An 18,693-nucleotide genomic window follows, 5' to 3' on the forward strand; every position below is an offset into this window, starting at 1 on the left:
TATCATATAAATCTCCCAGTTTAGTATACCTTGATATTGATTTTTTAAAACCATGCCATTTACGAAAGTGATAACTTATGGTATGCAAATAAATGAACAACTTTTTAAAGCTTGAAATAAATGCCAACAAGAAAATCCCTACATCAAATCATCAAATAGTAACCAACAAAAATGAGTTTCATTCCAAATTAAAATTCCAATAAATTAAACTAAAAAAATAATAATTTAATAATAAAAAAAAAAGAAAAAGACTACTTAAGCAAACATTCTGTTCTTTCCTGCAATTAGTAAATCAGAAACAATGACTTTACACAAGAAATAAGAACAAAAAATCAAGGGTTGAGAGATTAAAGGAGGAAAAAGAAGACAATGAATTACGACCCGTTTTAGCCCGAACCCGAAGCCAACGAACCAACAAAATAAACAAACGAAAACGCATTGTACAAGAACCTTTTCAAACAGATATGGCACATAAATCCTCCAAAATCTGTCTCACGGTCGGCCTTTCGGTTACTGGAAGTATGCATCGAAGCGATACTTCAAGCATGTCATCCATCGCTTTTGACTGTTGTTCCCCGCCCGCAATATCCCGGTCAATACAATCCATCACCCGACCCTCTTGCTCACACAACCGAACCCAATCGGTTAAGTCAACCGCACCAGACTGACCCGATATGATGTCACCCGCACTTCTTCGGGTCAGTAGTTCCATTAATATGACACCAAACGCATACACGTCGGCTTTGAATGACGGGACGGGTTTGGGTGCGGTCGCGAGTTCAGGGGCTCGGTAACCGAGTGCACCGAGGTTAAGGATTTGCTCGGCTATGCCTGCAGGTGTCATGAGCCGGTGGAGACCGAAGTCGGTTAACTTGGCATCGTACTGTGGGCCCTCTAAGATTATGTTTGTTGGTTTAAGGTTTCCATGAGGGATGTTTCTTCCGTGAAGGTAGGATAAGCCTCTAGCCACATCGATTGCGACTTTTAACCGTTGATTAAACGATAGTAAAGAGTACCGTCGCGGGGTCGTTTCTGTAACAAAAAATGTATAAAACATATTTAACACGTTTTAGTTGAGACATTAAATATTATTATAAAACCTTGTGTTAGTAGGATATCAATCTACACTTTACATTATTACATATAATGCTTAAAAGATCGTATGCGTTAAAATACACTTTCATCGTCGTTCAAAACATGCCTTTTTAGGGTTAACAATTTCATTGACCCATTTGACTTGTGTGAGGTAAAAAGTAGCCCAACTTTGACCCGTTTATTTATCAACGGGTCAATTTGGGTTATGCTATATCTCTAACGGGTCCAAATGGGTAAAATTAAAAGAATTAGCTAAACTAGAAATGGGTCAAATAGGTCATGGGTCAAAAGTCCTAAATGTGCATATTTAACGCATACAACCATTAAAAACATTTTTATGCAAGAAAATAGATATTACTGTAAAAGTAGCTTTCAAAATCATATTTAATATATTCTTTTAACAAAAAAACGTTTTGACCCGATTAATACAAAAGTTTAGGGTATGGATGGGTCAGTTTGTATTGTGTTTGGGCTCAAACCAAACCAAAAACCTAACATTTGATTTTTGAGTTTTCAAATAGCGTTCGGTTTCGGTTTTACCACTTGAGCTTGAAATATCTGGGCCGAAAAAAAAATTGGCCCAAAATAAAGAATTTATGCCTAAAAGTCTAGAACTGTGGGCCTAAATCTTTTTAAAAAGTTAGTATGTAACTGATTATTTTACATTTGGGCTAAAATATTTGATTTAAGACTTATTAAATTCTTATAAATGACCTAAAAGTAAAAAATTAAAATCGAACTCCACAAATTCTGTTCGGTTTTTTAGGTTTTAATTACAAGCTAGACCAAAACCAGACCAAAACATAAAACCATACCGTTGGTTTTTGTTTGGGTTCGGTTTTGTTAAAAGTACCCATTTTAATTGCAGAAACGCAACCAACAAAAATAAATACTCACCATAAAGATGTAACGCCAAACTATCTCCTTCAATGTAATTAGCCAAAGTAAGTCTTTCTTGTTCACGCGGGCCCCAATAATAAGCGAGTAACCGCACAACATTAGGGTGATTCATAGTTCCAATCTTCTTAATCTCTTTCGCAAATTCCTTCTTATCTTTGGTCAAACCGACCCTCAACCACTTCACGGTCAACATAAGTCCACCACCTAGTGTAGCTTTATACAATGTTCCATGACTACTTCTTCCAAGAATCCCAGCTGGGGCCCGCGACAAATCTTCAGCTGTAAACGATAATTGAGGCCTCGGGTCAAAAAAAAAGAGTTGGCCCGCGAACCGGTCTGGTGAATACACATCTAATGTCACTTGCTGCTCAATCGTCTCAACAAAACGAGGCGATGAAGCGATTGGTGAACCGGGAGATGATTTTCTTCCAGAAGGTGTCGGGTCGGTATCGATCAGATTGGGTATTGTTGACGCTGATGTGGCCGCATAAGCTGGCGGCAAAACCGGCGGCGACTCAACAATATCACCGCCGCCAAGGTCCGACTGCCCGGAAAGTGACCGTGAATTTGAAGTAAGCAAGTGAGTGTTTGAAAAACTTAATGATGTCGCTGGTCGGCTCGAAATTCCATGTTTTATATCCCGACTGCTTAAACTTGGTTGACCACCGATCGCATTTTTGACACGGAAATCACCGATTTGTGCTCGGTAATACGCCAATAACAAAAACGCTATCATTAATGCAGTGACAACCGATGCGACAATAATCGCTATTTTCAGTTTAGACTTGTTATGACTTTTCCCACCATTTGCTGACTGTGACGGAAGATCGCCGCCACTAACCGACGGACCATCTGCTGACTTCAGATGCGGGTTTCCTGGACGAAACGAATCTTTCGAAAAATTTTTCAAATTTTCAGGGATTTTCCCGGATAAATCGTTACCCGACACGTTAACGAATTTCAACTCGGGAGAAAGTTTTTCAGGAATCTTCCCGTTGAAATGATTATTAGATAAGTCAAGAAATTCGAGTTGCTCAAGTTTGGTCAACTCATTTGGTAATTCACCCGATAGGTTATCATTTCCAAGATTCAACACTCGAAGCCTCCTGAAGCTGCCAATATCTGACGTCAACGAACCCGTTAACGTATTGTATGAAAGATCAAGGAACTCCAATGGTGGATATGTGGATAATTCAATTAAAGATTTTTCTTGGGATCCGTGAAGCGGAATCGAGCCTGTGAAATGGTTATTGGAAAGATCCAAATGGGTCAAAGTCATTGAAGTGTACAACCCGGGTGGAATTGGGCCGTCAAGTTCGTTTCTTTTTAGGTCAAGAAAGGCCAGATTGGGTATCTGAATAGATGGTATCGAGCCTTTTAATGAGTTGTTTCCTAGATTGAGTGAAATCAGACCGTTAAAATATGATAAGTTAGTGAATTTCCCGGTTAACTGGTTTGAGCTCAAATCTAGAACTTGTAGAGGTGATGTCCATGTTTCAAAAACCGAGATGTCATCCTTGAGTAGATTGTTGCTCAAATCCACTGTTTGACAGTTTCCTAGTGAAGGTGGTAATGAACCTGATAATTCATTTGATGATAGATTTAAAGTGATCAAACTGGTGGAGTTGATTTTTGGAATTGAACCTGCAATTGAACATAAAAAGAATATATGAATCATAACCAATCACAATCTTTTAATCATGTTTTAATGTTTAGCAGAACAAAACGGTCTTAAACTACACATAAGTGTGCCCTTGTAATCTGTAAGAGATGACTATTATCATATTTTGCAAACACAAAAGAGTCAAGAAATTAGATAAACAACTAGTTTCATAGCTTTCGTTATTCAATTAATCTCTAATTTTATTCCCAAAACACTTAATTTAGCAATACTGAAAACCATAAGTAGACTTAAGCATAGATATTAAGTATGATCAACTGTAGCGGATCCCAGAATTCCAATCAGGGCCTGCAACAAATCTATTCCAAGAACGTGTGCGATCACGTGAATAACATTTTAATGTATCCATCACGTGCATACGCAACAGATCATGCAAATCCACCACCACGACTACGTGCACATAACTCGTTCGTGTTATATGATTAAAATTAAAGTCATTTGAATGCCATTAATTCACGCTTCTATATCTAGTAAGAAAACTTAGTAGCTTTGTGATCCTACTGCAAAGCCTTGTAATACCACTTCAAAATCTTGATTTTCATTTACCAAGGTCCCCAATTTAAACAAATAATTACACATTCACTAACACGAGAATTTAAGAGTCGAAAAACAGATATGAAAACAATGTAGTGGTAATCTAAATAACATAAATATGGTCAAAGATCTTCACCTGAGAACCCATTTCGACTGAGATCTACCTCCTTCAACGGCATCAAACTCTCCAAAAGCTCCTCCGGTATCGGCCCAAACAACTGCGCATTACTCAGCCTCAACACCTCAAGATTGGGCAACACCCCAAACGACGACGGCAACTTCCCGTTCAACACATTATCACTCAAATCCAAAACATGCAAATTCCTGAACAAAACAAGCTTGTCCCCGCTAAAGAACCCGCCACCCAACCGATTCCGACTCAAATTCAAATGCTGCACCGTATTCACGACACTCGGAATACCATCGCCCGTCAACACGGACCCGTAGAACGCATTATCGCTCAAGTCAACATACTGCACATTCCTCAGCTCGGAAAACAAAAGCCCCAAATCCCCCCACAGCGAATTGGAATGCAGATCGAGAACCGCCAGCTGCTGCAAATTGCGAATCCCAGTCGGAAACCCGCCCGTGAAATTATTCCTGGACAGGTTAAGATAATTCAAGCCATAAAGATCATTAATTTTGCCCGGAATGGGGCCGTAGAAGGCGTTACCGGACAGATCTAAATACTGCAACGAATACATTGAGCCGAGAGTGGGAGCAATCCGTCCGGTTAAGCGATTGCCCGAAAGACTCAAATTCTGAAGACCCTTTAACCCGAACAAAGTATTGAACTTGATTTCACCGGCCAGGTCAAGGCGGTCGAGAAGAAGGGCCGTAACGGCGCCGTTGTCATCACAGTGAACGCCGTAAAACTGAGTGCAAAATGGAGGTGGGTTTGAGGCGGAATCAGCAATAACCCATGAATCTGTGACTTTAGCTAAGGGATCTGAAGTGATCCCTTTACGGAACTCGAGTAATGCCTTGAGTTCGTCCGGAGATGGGTTTCCGGCGGCGGCGGAGAACAGGAAGAAGAAGATCAGAAGCAGAAGCAGAAGGTGGGGTTGTGTTTGCATAATGGAATGGAATTGGATAAAAATTGAAATGGGTTTGGGGGTTTAGGGTTAGTTTGAAGGTGAATTGGCTGGGATTGGGAGCATGTTTGTTCAAGTTATTATAATTAGGGGTTCTGCTGCTGCTGCTGCTGCTGCTGCTGCTGCTGATGAATGAATGAATAATGTGACAGCAGAAGATGAAATGTAATGTAATATTATTAAATTTAACCCCCAAAATGAACATAATAATAATAAATCCATATACCAACACAAATCATTCCATTTTTTCTTTCTTTTTTTTTCTTTTGTTAAGAGGTATACCGTATACCTTATCTTTTTTGTTTAAAGTTAGGCTTTTTCAACTCTTTTTTCCATAATTTTAGGTTTTTTTATAGGCTGCTGTGTTACATGATCTTTATCCTATAACAAATCCAAATTTTATTAAATCTTTTTTCTTTTTAAGATTTTAACGGGCAGCTAAAATCTTTTATACATATTATACAATATTAAAGGACATACGGACTACTGACTAGTGTATTTTAACAACGGGTCAAAGGCCGCTCAGTTACCAAAACTATTACAGTTTACAACGAAAAATTACGTGACATTTCTTACGTTAAATTACCTCGTCCTGATTGGATTTTGATCCTCGTCCTGATTGGATTTTGATCCAAAGGAACCCGAGAGATTTTATGTTTACTGCAAAACTAGCCTGGTGGGCTAGTTTCCCGTCATAGACTAGCTTGTTTCTCGCATTCCAAACACACCATAAAGCAATAAATGATACCGTGTAAATTTGAATTTGTTAGTCAGGTGACTCTGGTGTTTTTGAGTTGACATAGAATTAGAGATTTTAAAAGAATGATTTTAGTGGATAGGTGGTATGAGTTTATAGCTTTCGATAATGATGCGATGGTCCATGAGTATTAATTCAACCACGACCGTATTATGTAGCGTGTGCATATTCACGATTTGATAATTAATGTTGATGAGGTAAGATAAAACGCTTTGTGTTTCTTTTCATACGTACGACGTTATCTTGTGATGATGTGTAGCTTGGATTGTTATTGAGCGAAGTCGATACTATTTGAAAATTTGAAGAATAACTTTAAAAAAACGATTTAAAGAATAACTCATGGTTTAATCTTGTGGAGTTATCAATATGAAAATTGAAGCGAAAATGAGGAATTTGAAATGGACCACTAATATATTAAATGCAACAAAGTCGATGATTGTTATGAATATTTCTATTAATTTAGGAAATAAATGATACATTAACAATCTTAGCAAAACTTTGTTATGAATATCATAGTTTTTGCATCCTAAAGGGACACTGTAGTTGGTACAGAGGTGCTCCCTCCAGCCATATGGTGGGGATTCAAGACTTGGTGGTGCCCCAATCGGGGTTTAATTTGCTATTAGACTGTGTGTTGCGTTAAAGTCTTATTAGACTGTGTTGCGTTAAAGCCTTATTCTGGATTTATCCTTTAATACTGTCTCATCCGGACGTTGACTGAACATTGATATTACATCAAACTAAATTTGTAAACTGATATTACATTAAAATTAAAATATTACAACCAAAAAATAATACTAGTCTGTCTATTCCACAATGCTCGACCAATTGATGACAAACCAAACCAGGTAATTATACTTAATTGAAAATTTTAAAGTTTAGATTTTACTAATTTTCCAGCCTAATTATGTTTAAACCCATTTTGATAACCCATCTAAATTTAAACCTAGGGGTGTTCATCGGATCTGATAACGGATTATTCGGGTTTGAAATTTTTTGGACCATATCCGAAATCCGATCCGATCCGAATTAGAAATATTCATATCCGATCCGAATCTATCCGAATTCAATTCGGATCGGATTCGGATATATCCGAATAATCCGAAATTATCCGAATAATCCGAAATCAACCTAAAAAATTTTCCTATTTTTTTGTTCATAACATTTAATAATTTAAAATCATAATAAACATATAAACCGGAAAATACAAACTCCTCTTAACACAAATTTTAAGTTTAAACTTCAAATAATAGTCTAATAAATATACCAAACCGGAAAATAACACTAAAAACATGTTTTTTATTCGGATTAAACGGATATCCGAATAATCCGAACAATCCGAATTTTTTAAATTTTCATATCCGAATCCGAATTAGTTATTCGGATATTCGGATTGATCCGATCCGAATATTCGAATAAGAATTCGGATCGGTTTATTTGGGTTTCGATTTCGGATTTTTTCGGATTTCGTGGACACCCCTATTTAAACCCAATAGAAATATATTATTAGGTTTAGTTAATAAGAATATTTCGTCATCTTCAAGCTTCCATAACAATCTAGCTCAGAAAAACTTTAGAATCTCCCACACACCAACCTTCCCTCTTCGCTGCCGCTAGCCCAGCCGCGGGTCAACCATTGTACCACCCATCACGAAAGCACATTGCGGTGTGCGTGAATAGCGCCAACCCCTCTCATGCCCCTGTTCGCATACGGTAACACACATTCTTAAAAAAACAATGTATTTTACATGTACTAGGGTCATTTAAGTATAAAAACATAATTAGATCTAACACACATTTATGTGTATCACCACAAGAGTAGGCTTGAATAATTTGATCAAAATGCACTTTTAGACTTTAGAAAACAACATGGTCTACAACACACCTTTTAGTAAAGAAATGGAAATTTCCACTAAAAAACCTTCGAAATAAAAAAGGAATCATGTACTAATAATATTTCTTTTTTTTTTTTTTATGTTACACTATCAGTTAGATATTCTTCCATACCAAATTGTCAATGATGTGTCAATGTTTTAGTAGCAGTGACCACATCTTTTGTATGATAGTAAGAACACATCAAATATTCACACATTCATATATACTATCAACATATTAGTAATTTACAAACCATTTTTCAAAAACCCTTTATCACCATATAAACTAAAAGTAATGATTTATAATGGTTATGGTGGATATTAACAAACTCATCATGCATCCACTTTTCGGTCTTTGTTATGTGTAATGATTGGATGTTAGCAAACTCGCCATACATCCACTTTACGGCCTCCCATCAAGAGTTATTCTTCACTAGTCTTCCTTCTAAGTCAATAAAAATCATCGTTGTACAAATTTCTTTCTAAGAGGGTAATGATTATCATAACTTCTTCCTTGTAACAATATGAAAGAATATTAGCTTTTGGGTTTGCAAAAAGTTATTTAAAAGAGTATATATGAAGTCTCTTGATATCGATGATTGAGAAGGGGACTTAAAGAATGTCTAGATGTCTGACAATGGATGTCACGATCGGTTCATGCATCAATCATGCTTGATTGTAACAATTTTGTCTCACGTGTATTGGTATTCTTTATCGTCAGCTAATCACCTATTCTTAACTTATTCCACCGATATATTCACTAAAGTATGAAGGTGATAATTTTAATGGAAAATAACCCATATAGCCATCACTTTCATAAAATCCCCAAAATAACCATCCAAATCGTTGTATCCTACGAAACATTTCATGGATCCGACAGAACTTTTAATGAATCCGTCAATGTCGGTTTGATGGAGCTCTTTAAAGAACCATCGGATGCGACATAACTTTTAATGGATCCGACAAAACTCGTCATCTCCCACCTCTCAAACCTCCATAACCAACATCCATTTTATCTTTCTTTTTTCTCCACAAAATAAAGCAAATTCATAGTGTATATCCCTTAGTTTTGAACATGAAGATGAATAAAAGATGGGTTTTCATTTCTGAAGAGAGAAGGGGGGGGGGGGGGGGGAGATGGTGGTTTGGATTTTGGAAGGTTGAAGAAGAAGAATTCGAAGATGTAGTTGAAGGTGGCTTTTCATTTTTAGAGAGAGAGTTTCGTCGAATCCATCTTTAGTTCTGTCGGTACACGAGTTTTGTTGCTACATCTTCAGTTCCGTCAACGGGTGATGAAGAAACGTCAGCGGCAACGGTTTAGGTGACTATTTTGGGGATTTGTTGAAACAAATGGCTAAATTTGGGAATAAGGTGGTCAAAATGGCTATTCTGGTCATTTTTCCTAATTTTAAGAAATAATCAGGGTGTTGATATACATAATTCTTGACAGAGAAAACATATTATGATCTCGTCACTTAAGGAAATTTCAGGGAGAACTAGGTAGTGGATACATTGTTAAACATGATTATGCTTATCATTCTCATACAGACAATCAAAATGAACGTGAAGTGCGATAAGAAATTAGTTTGTAATGCGGTTAAAAAAATCCTCTTTTTTTTTTCCATGTGTGGTACAATAAAATCACATTGGCAAAAGTGTATACATCACCTAGTGCCAAGAAAAGTATATTGTTTTAAGTTGATATGCAGTAGCAATGATAAGTAGTCTAATGCCTTAGGTAAGAAGGTAAATGTAATGTGTTATTTCGTTAGGTTATAGTTAATGTATTTGAAAAAGTAACCAAATTGCTGCAAAATCTAAATTGGTGTAACGTGTACACTTAGTGCCATTCTTAAAATGATCATACGTGGATTTAAATTTTACTTGCAACAAAGTAAATGAAATTGTTACTTGAAAGGATGGAAACTGGCATGCCTTATAAGTTTTAGTCGTAAGGGCTAAAAGTGCCATAAGGCGTCGATAAGAGTAAGGACCATTCTACCGAACTTGAAAGTCATGTTGGATATCAACTTGGCGTATTAAACGACTATCATACTACCATCACATGTACCCATTACACTAAACCCATCAGGTTTGCATTGCAGGTATACCCATTTTTTTAACTAACATTTATAGAAGTTCTCAAAGTTGAAATGCCTATTATCTAAAACACATCTAAAAAGTCAAGCTACAATGAGAATATGACTCAACTACACTTCTAGTAACGTTATAAGCTTAAATAAGTTTTTAACAACTTTAAATGCACTACTATTATAAGTATTTCACAATCTATTTTTATATAGAAAAAAAATTCTTTTACTTTATGAGACTCGAACTCATAACATTTGGGTATTCAAAATACTTTATCTCTTCCATTGAGATACCCACCCCTAAGATTATTACTTTTTTGGAACATATATGTTAGTGCATTTATGGTGTCCATAGCTGTGCGAACATACTAGGGGTAGTTTAGGCGATTATATATATGCGGGGGTTTGCCCATAAATAGGCATCCATGCATATGGGCTCTTTATGAGTGTTTCTAGCGTGTATTTCTAAGAGTGTGTTCTCTCTAGTGATAGCCACCAAGGGGTGCAACTGCACACCTTGATGGATGGATCAAGCCTAACCGTATGTATGTGATTATAATCATTCGGTTAAAATAAATCCAATCTAATCACTCAGTTATCTTCATTGTGCTCGTCAAATGCTCTATCATCATATCACACACTCATCTGTCTCTATGCGTTCGTATCAACTTGCAACTACACGATCCTAGCTAACAAACGTTTTAACAATATACTCAATCCCCAGTCCCCACAGTTGGATTGTCAAACACAAAAGCAACAACAAACACCAACTAAAATTCCATTAGGATTCCAAGCTTGCATATACCTATACAAGAACTAATGAATTGAATCATAAGAACACATAAATGTATACTTATTAACATATACATAATTACTTTTACACCGAAGTACATTATAAATTCCCGATCATAGAAAATTGAACATGGTCAAACCATGCCTTTTCTTACGGAGATACATGCATCTACAAAACTGATCTAAAATAATAACAGCAAAAACATTTTATGATACCTTGTAATCCTGCAAATTATTAACCATCCTACAATCTTTCACCAGAAAACTGTAAAGTAGATTTTTGGAAGAAATGTCTCTACAAAACTTTTTAGCTTCATTTTGGAGGTTAGGTTGTGAGCTTGTATCGATCAAGAACACGCTCATATGTACTCTTTTATTCTGCGCAAGATTTGCATGCATGGTTATGGATTTACCTAATGAAGGAAAGGGTGTCACAAGTAGTTCCAAAACTCGAATCCAAACAGCCACACTACATCTGAAAATGCTATTTTAACAATTCTTTTATATTCTTTTTTTTTTAACATGGAATCGTTCCATTAAAATGGTTGGCTTGAAAAAAGAGAGATCATTTTCCCTTTTTAAGTATGAAGAAGTTTATGAAAAACTTATTAAAAAATTAAGGGCACAAAATTGGTTAAATTAATAATCTTACACGTATTATAACTAAAAGTACTTATGTGTATTATAATTGTTAGATTCATAAAAAGAATATTTTATTAAAAAATATTTTTATTAGCATATTGGCTGGTTCCAAACTATAAACTGAATCGTATTACTCCTAACCTGGCCGAACGGACCGATTTAGCGTGGTTTATATGATGTGATCATATACAAATTAAATTTTAAACATAATTACTTACAATTTGTTTAAGCTGTTCCAGTAATCAATTTCTCCCGTTGATCAAGTTTTTTAACCTTTAGCAGGCCAAAGAGAACTTGGAAGCCAAAAAATGCACAAAAGAAATATGATATCATAGCAGGACCCTGAAAGAGCCAAAAGTAGTTTGATTATTAAACATCAAACTAAAATCTAACATCAAAAGTCCCAACATTTTTATAAAATCTAAACTAAAATATTAATTTGGTGCTTACTTTTAACGAATTGATATAGAAAATAGTTGCCAGGTTGACTATGCTTCCAGCAGCTACAGCCTGTCAATTAGATCACAAATGGAAACAGAAAAATAACAAGTCAAAATTAGGAGATATATTGGAATTTTAATATTCCCATCTGATTTAGCATATACACCACCTGTTTTTTTTATACTATAAAGAATATACATCTTTAGCACATTAAAGTTTTTAATAAAATTTCATTTATCATTTAATTTAATTTAATTTTTCTCTAATAACTTTTTTTCGTTAATTTTTCAGAAAAAAATATAAATACACAGTTATGTTTAAATTTTTTTGTTCAATCGGTTTACATTTAATTGAAAACAGAGTTGTATACAAAATTAAGTTTTTATTTTAGTATTTTAAACAAATTCCACGCGTGCTTCGATAGGCCAAATTGTAGATATACACGTACAAAATTCCCTGTGCATCGTGTGGGTCAACTTCAACGATATTTAATTTTTTCTCAGCATTCCGATATAAATTTATTGATTACGAGATGTATTCAAAACAAAGTAGTTTTAGGTATCGTAAACGACTGTCACACGTGATTTGATAGGTCAGATTGTAAATAGCTAGATATACATATACAAAATTCCCACCACATCACGCGGGGCAACTCCAACAAAAACTAAATCATTTAAATATAGAAATAAGATAAGTTTCTTAAATTGAACTTACACTTCCAATGGTTTTCTGAACAACAGCAACGCGTTGAAAAGACCTCTCAGACTCCAATGCTCGAACTCGTAACTTCAAATCACCTTGTTCCTGAAGTAAATTAATTAAAAAAAATGATTTTTATAAGGTTTATCAACCATGTCAACTGGTCTAAATCTACTTTATATATACTCTAATGATATATTTAGTTATTTACCAATCGCTCGATAATTCCAACAAGTTTCTCAACCCTGTCGGCTTGTCTAAATAAGTTATAGAATGCTTGTGATTGTCTATCCAGTCTCTTTCTGAAGTCCTGAAATACAAAGAATATTAATTAAATTAGTAATTTAATACCAAAAGGATAAACACAAGTATATAACAAATGGTTTAGATATTAAACCTTGATAACCACTTCAGCACCAGCTTCACGAAACCTTAGCAGTTCCAGAGCATAGCTAGAAACATAGAAAATACACTTTGGTCAACTTTCAGCCCGTTTGACCAGTTTCCATTCTATGCTATTTTATTTGGACCAGTTGATAAGTAAATGGGTCAAATTTACACTCACGGTTTAGCAATTTCGGTGATATCAAAACGGGGATCAAGACCCTTCCCAATGCCATCTAACACTGTAACATTTAAGAAACGCAAAATGAGATTTGTCACTAAAACCATAATTATTAATAATTTGGTATCAAGTACCTGAAAATGCTCTAACAACAAAGGTAAAAGTGGCGGGAAATCGGAATGGTTGATCTGCTGCAATAGACAATAAATCCTCCCCTGGAATTTTGAATAAATGCAATTAACAATAATATTACACTATCTTAGTAAATCATCTAATATTTGCGAAACATATATTATTATCTAATGAATGTGACACTATGCAAAAGCACATAAAGTAACATTAAGCAGATATTACAAAAAGCAATGATAGAAGTGAATACCAATTGCAGCTAAACGCTGCTTTTTCTTTTCAAATTTTTTCCTCTTTGGTCAGTTGTTTCTTAAATCCAAGTTCTGCAGTTGCCATCTCTCTTTCTTTTCGTTGTGCCACCAGACGTTCTTCAAAGCTGTAAATGTGTAGGTTATATATCACCATAGGACATAGGTGATAGAATAATTTATCATATATACATATATACATAATGTAAACTAAAAAAAGGGAAACTAAGTACATGGTTTAAAAATAACCTGTTAAGGAAGAATAGTGCAGTTCTTCTGACAGCTGTCATGTCTCCAGTAGGCACAAGAACACCCATTTGAACCATCGCTTGAAGAACCTACATCATAATACAATTATAAAAAGGTAATCTTTAATAGCAAAAAGTTGTTAAAAAAATGAAACAAAGAGAATAAATCAAAGAGATTCATCTACCTTATTTGGATCTTTCTCATATACTCCATAGAAAACTTCCAACAAACCTTCTCTGATGTTCGGGCTTATGCTGCAAGAATTTTAACGCACGGTCAAGTATTATATAGCAAGTCTTGTATAATGTCAATAAAATGATTATTCATTATTACCTTCCCATCATTCCAAAATCATAGAATATCAGCCTTCCACCATTCACATCATCAACAGCTATATTACCAGGATGCTGAATCAAACAAGGAGACGATTTTAATAATATTCTGCATGTGAATTGTATATATTTAATATTCTAAGCATACAAGAATAGATTACTGATACATACCCGGTTCCAACATGGGTGGGTCAAGGCAGTTAATTTAGTGGGAATTCATAGAGGAAAAGTTTAGGGAATAAATGTTGCAATTATTATCCCAATTAGGTCTATTTATATGTTCTTGTTTTAGTTTATAGATATCCATGTTTTATATATTAAAAACATGATTATAATATGAGATTGATAGGTTAATCCAATTCGAGAAGGATTAGGTCTCCGGTTTAGCCGATTCGAGATGGCAATTCTCCAAATACAAGGTTAACAAACCCTAATATTTTTATATTATAAACATGGATATCTATAAACTAAAACAAGAACATATAAATAGACCTAATTGGGATAATAATTGCAACATTTATTCCCTAAACTTTTCCTCTTCATATTCCCACTTAATTAACTGCCTTGACCCACCCATGTTGGAACCGAGTATGTATCAATTACGCTTTTATTTTTCGTCCTGGTGGTTTGACTAGAATGGCCACTTTCATCATTTTTTTAAAAAACAATTTCTGCTTGGGAGACATTGTGGTTAACTTTTTTTGCATAAATTTTAGAGTAAGGGTATTTTTGTCATTTAGTAAAATATATCACAAACTATAATGCTGTTAGCCAAGTGGATGTAATGGCTAAAACTTGAAACCTCAATGTCTCACAGGCAAAAAAAAATGATGAAAGTGGCAATTCCCACAGGAGCAAAACTGTATTGTACCCTATAGCTATTAACAGATTTATTTATTGTCCATTAGACATGGGGTCTTGTGATTTCACAACCAGGGCGGGTTCAAGAGACCATGAAGGTTGATGTTCTTAAGCGTCATATAATTCTTTTGCTAACTCACACATGGAAAAAAAGCATGCATGTGCCAGCTGGCATTAAAATCAAATATATATATATATACATATATTTATATATAATATATATATATATATTTATATATATATAAATAAACTTACAGGGTCAGCATGGAAGAAACCATGAGACAGTATCTGTTCCAAATATGATTCAACAGCATACCTACCCAGCCTGTGAAACACACATATAAAAACATGTTTTGGTTGATCCAAAGAAACCAAGAAATGGACAAAACGATTTTTATAACTTTTTTCTTGTAGGTGTTGTTTCATCATTTTGTATTATCATATAACACTTACCTTTTACGATCAACACCTAATTGATCTAAAGCTTGTATCCTATTGATCTTGATTCCTGGGACATACTCCATTGTAAGAACCTACATTTGAATCAACTTAATAAGCAAAATGAACTTTTCCAAAAAATTTATCATATTCAAAATTAATATTTATATTAACCTGTGGGGTGGTGTATTCCCAATATATATTTGGGACTTTAACATACTCAAGATCTTTAAAGTTGTTTGCAAACAACTCTGCATTTGCAGCTTCTTTTGTGTAATCAATCTCCTGAAAGAAACAAATCAACACTCTTTAACAAAAACATCATATGTCAGCATAACGGTCATTTCCTAACACGTTTGGAGTGGAAACATGTTACCTGGTACAAAACATTAGCACACTCGTCATAAATAGCAACCCAATCCCTTTTTGCACCATCAGATTTGGGGTCAAGTTTCTGAAGATTCTCTGCTATTACCTGAAAGATGGAAATGTTGCTACATAATGTTAATATCATAAATTAAATGAAATGTGATGTGATAAGGAAGAATAATAAAGATTCAACTAACCCTTAGATTTTTAAGATCAATATCAAAAAGATCCTTAAGGCCCGGTCTTTGTACTTTAACAACCAACTCTTGACCCTTTAATCGTGCTCGATGTACTTGACCTGCATTAGATAGATGTCACCAGCCAGAATTAGACTTAGGCAGTAAACGAACCGAATTGGCGGCAAGTTCGTTTATATTCGTTCATTTAATTAAACGAGCGAACATGACCACATGTTCCGTCCATTCATTCATGTTCTTTCATTTGTGTTTGTATCAGGTCCTTTACGGTTGTTTAAATATTCATTCAACCTTATTTACTACTAATATTAGTTTAGAATCAATTTGACTTTCATATTTTAAAACCCTTACATCCAATTTAAAATCAGATTGATATCTTTGTTTAGTTTTAAAATGCAGGATATAACTGTAAAGATGATGGTACATTAGACTTTAATTTGGATATTCACATTGACTTTCAGTTGTTTTGTTTATGCTCAGTGGTCATTTGTGTTCATGCACCATTCATTTAGAATATTAACAAACAAACATGACACGTTCATTTTCTTAATGAGCGGCAGAGCGCACATAAACAAGAAAATCTGTTCATTCAACATTTGTTCGGTTAAAGTTATATAAACGAACACGAACAAAAACAACTCTCATTCGTGTGTTTTCAGTTCATTTAATGGTTGACTAACAATTAACATAAGTTTTGTCAATGACATTAAAAGTTAAAATAAACTTTTGATTACCAAGACTCGCGGCAGCTATTGGCTCAAAATCAAAGTAATCAAATACTTCATTAACAGGAGCTCCAAGCTCTTCTTCAATAATGGAAACAGCAGTCTCTGATGGAAATGGAGGAACTTGATCCTTTACAATCACATATTCAAGCAAATTTTTATAGCAAATAAATTGAAAAAAGTCATTAATAACAACTGAGACATTAACATTGTATGAGATAATATACCTGAAGTTCTGATAATTGGTCAACATATTCTTGAGCAAGAATGTCAACTCTTGTTGAAAACTGCTGCCCGATTTTGATGAATGTTGGTCCCAGTCTCAAAATACTCTCCTTTAACCATTTGGCAAGGGTTTTTCTTCTTTGAACTTTCTTCTGCTCTGTCATTCCACCTGCACATAATTGATTATGCTATAAAGTCATCAAAAGTTTTAGTTGTAACTAAAGGGAGAAAAAGAGACCATATTGATTATGCTATAAAACATGGAGAAATAAACTAGCAACTAACCGCGATATGCAAATTTCTGATTGTTGAACCAGGCTTTAAAAAGAAACGAAAGAACAAAGCCCCATATTTCACAAGTCCTTTGAATGGTTGAATAAGTTTTGAACCTGTTCCACCGACCACCAGGAGCAACCGATACCTTCAAAATGAAGTTTCTGTCAGAAGTATGAGAAATACACTAAAAAAGGGTTAACGTAAATGATAATTGTTTTTGAAAATTTTAATATCATAATACACCTGAATGGTATTAAACTTGGACAGATGACATTCTCAACCTCACAATTACCATCTAAGCACTAAATATCATCACACTTGCAAGCAAGCCACTCAACAATGTATCTATAGATAAAGTTTCACTACAAAACACTAAATTGTTGCGAGAACTAACTTGTTCATATGCTTTTTTGAACGTTCACTACCCTTGTCCCCTATGAAAACATTTTTTCTTTAATAGTATTATTATAGTGTAAAAAGTATACATAAAATTTCCTACCTCAACCTTGCCCTTTCCACTCCGCTTAAACCACGCCTCCTCTTGACCGATCTCCTCAATCGTCTTCTTCTTCTCACTCTTCTCGTCCACGTCATCATCTTCCCTAATGGTAACCCTAATTCCTCCATTACCATTACCATTACCATTACCGTTAACATACTTCACCAGAGTCTCATCCTCAACGGCATTATTATTATTATTATTATTATAACTTGTCCCATTACCTCCCAAATCAACCGTACCATCCTCCTTCTCAACCAGAACCACTTCCTCACTCCGAACCGCTCGAATCCTAATCCGAATCGGATCTCTAACAGCAACCGTGCGATTCAACTTACGTCTGGAAATCGAGAACAGAAGCTTGTTTGATGAAACGTCTGGACGGAGGAAAGAAGAAGATGATGACGCAGACCAACATGATGCTACCATCATGTGCATGTGTTGTTGAATTAATTAATTGTAGACAAGTAGAGTGAAAGAAGAAGCAGCTGCCATGAACTCAAGTAATGTGGTGAAGGAGATGACACGTCAGCAAGGTGAAGATGAGTGGAGTCTTGTGATTGGTTGCTGGGATTTTCAAAAGCTTTTGGAGTGTGGATGCCGTTGACAAAGTCAAACCAATCTCAACCTCAACAAACATTTGCTCTTTTTCTTGTCTACTCTAGTCCATGGGATTACTTTTTTATTATTTTTTGTTTTTGTTATTTTTATAACTTTAAATACTACGTTATGTCTGGTTTAAAATCACCATCAATATTATATTTCTTATTATTTTTAGGTGTTATTGATATTTTAACTTCGACCAAACGACATGTTAAATCATACTATAAAATTATGAGAAAGGGTAAAAAATACTAGACTTAGAAGGGGAACCCGGGTAACAGTACACTAGTTTGGTTTCATGTGAGGTACACGTCTTAAGGAGAGTGATGGAAGAGTATAGGAGGAAGAAGGGAGATCTACATATGGTCTTAATTGGTA

At 34.9% G+C, this 18,693-nt stretch overlaps 2 pseudogenes across 2 annotated transcripts; both read right to left on the reverse strand.

Moving 5' to 3' along the window:
* Positions 1-255: 255 nt before the first annotated feature.
* On the reverse strand, positions 256-5,286 carry LOC143542839 (putative inactive receptor kinase At5g10020 pseudogene; annotated as a pseudogene). Its single transcript, XR_013136964.1, has 3 exons — positions 4,347-5,286; positions 1,993-3,639; positions 256-1,032 (listed from the first exon to the last, which is right to left on the reverse strand). The product of XR_013136964.1 is annotated as a putative inactive receptor kinase At5g10020 pseudogene (transcript).
* Positions 5,287-11,677: 6,391 nt separating this feature from the next.
* On the reverse strand, positions 11,678-18,156 carry LOC143542832 (protein ACTIVITY OF BC1 COMPLEX KINASE 8, chloroplastic-like; annotated as a pseudogene). The gene is made up of 20 exons (XR_013136962.1): positions 17,713-18,156; positions 17,223-17,358; positions 16,940-17,106; positions 16,722-16,842; positions 15,988-16,088; positions 15,798-15,896; positions 15,596-15,706; positions 15,437-15,516; positions 15,239-15,308; positions 14,124-14,197; positions 13,975-14,044; positions 13,791-13,879; positions 13,544-13,669; positions 13,299-13,379; positions 13,165-13,225; positions 12,997-13,051; positions 12,811-12,909; positions 12,615-12,704; positions 11,910-11,969; positions 11,678-11,801 (listed from the first exon to the last, which is right to left on the reverse strand). The product of XR_013136962.1 is annotated as a protein ACTIVITY OF BC1 COMPLEX KINASE 8, chloroplastic-like (transcript).
* Positions 18,157-18,693: the final 537 nt, after the last annotated feature.

The sequence above is a fragment of the Bidens hawaiensis genome, unplaced genomic scaffold (genome assembly GCF_021521415.1).
Source record: "Bidens hawaiensis isolate Kalapana, Puna unplaced genomic scaffold, B.hawaiensis_p1.1 tig00012998_1, whole genome shotgun sequence".
Taxonomy (NCBI): domain Eukaryota; kingdom Viridiplantae; phylum Streptophyta; class Magnoliopsida; order Asterales; family Asteraceae; genus Bidens; species Bidens hawaiensis.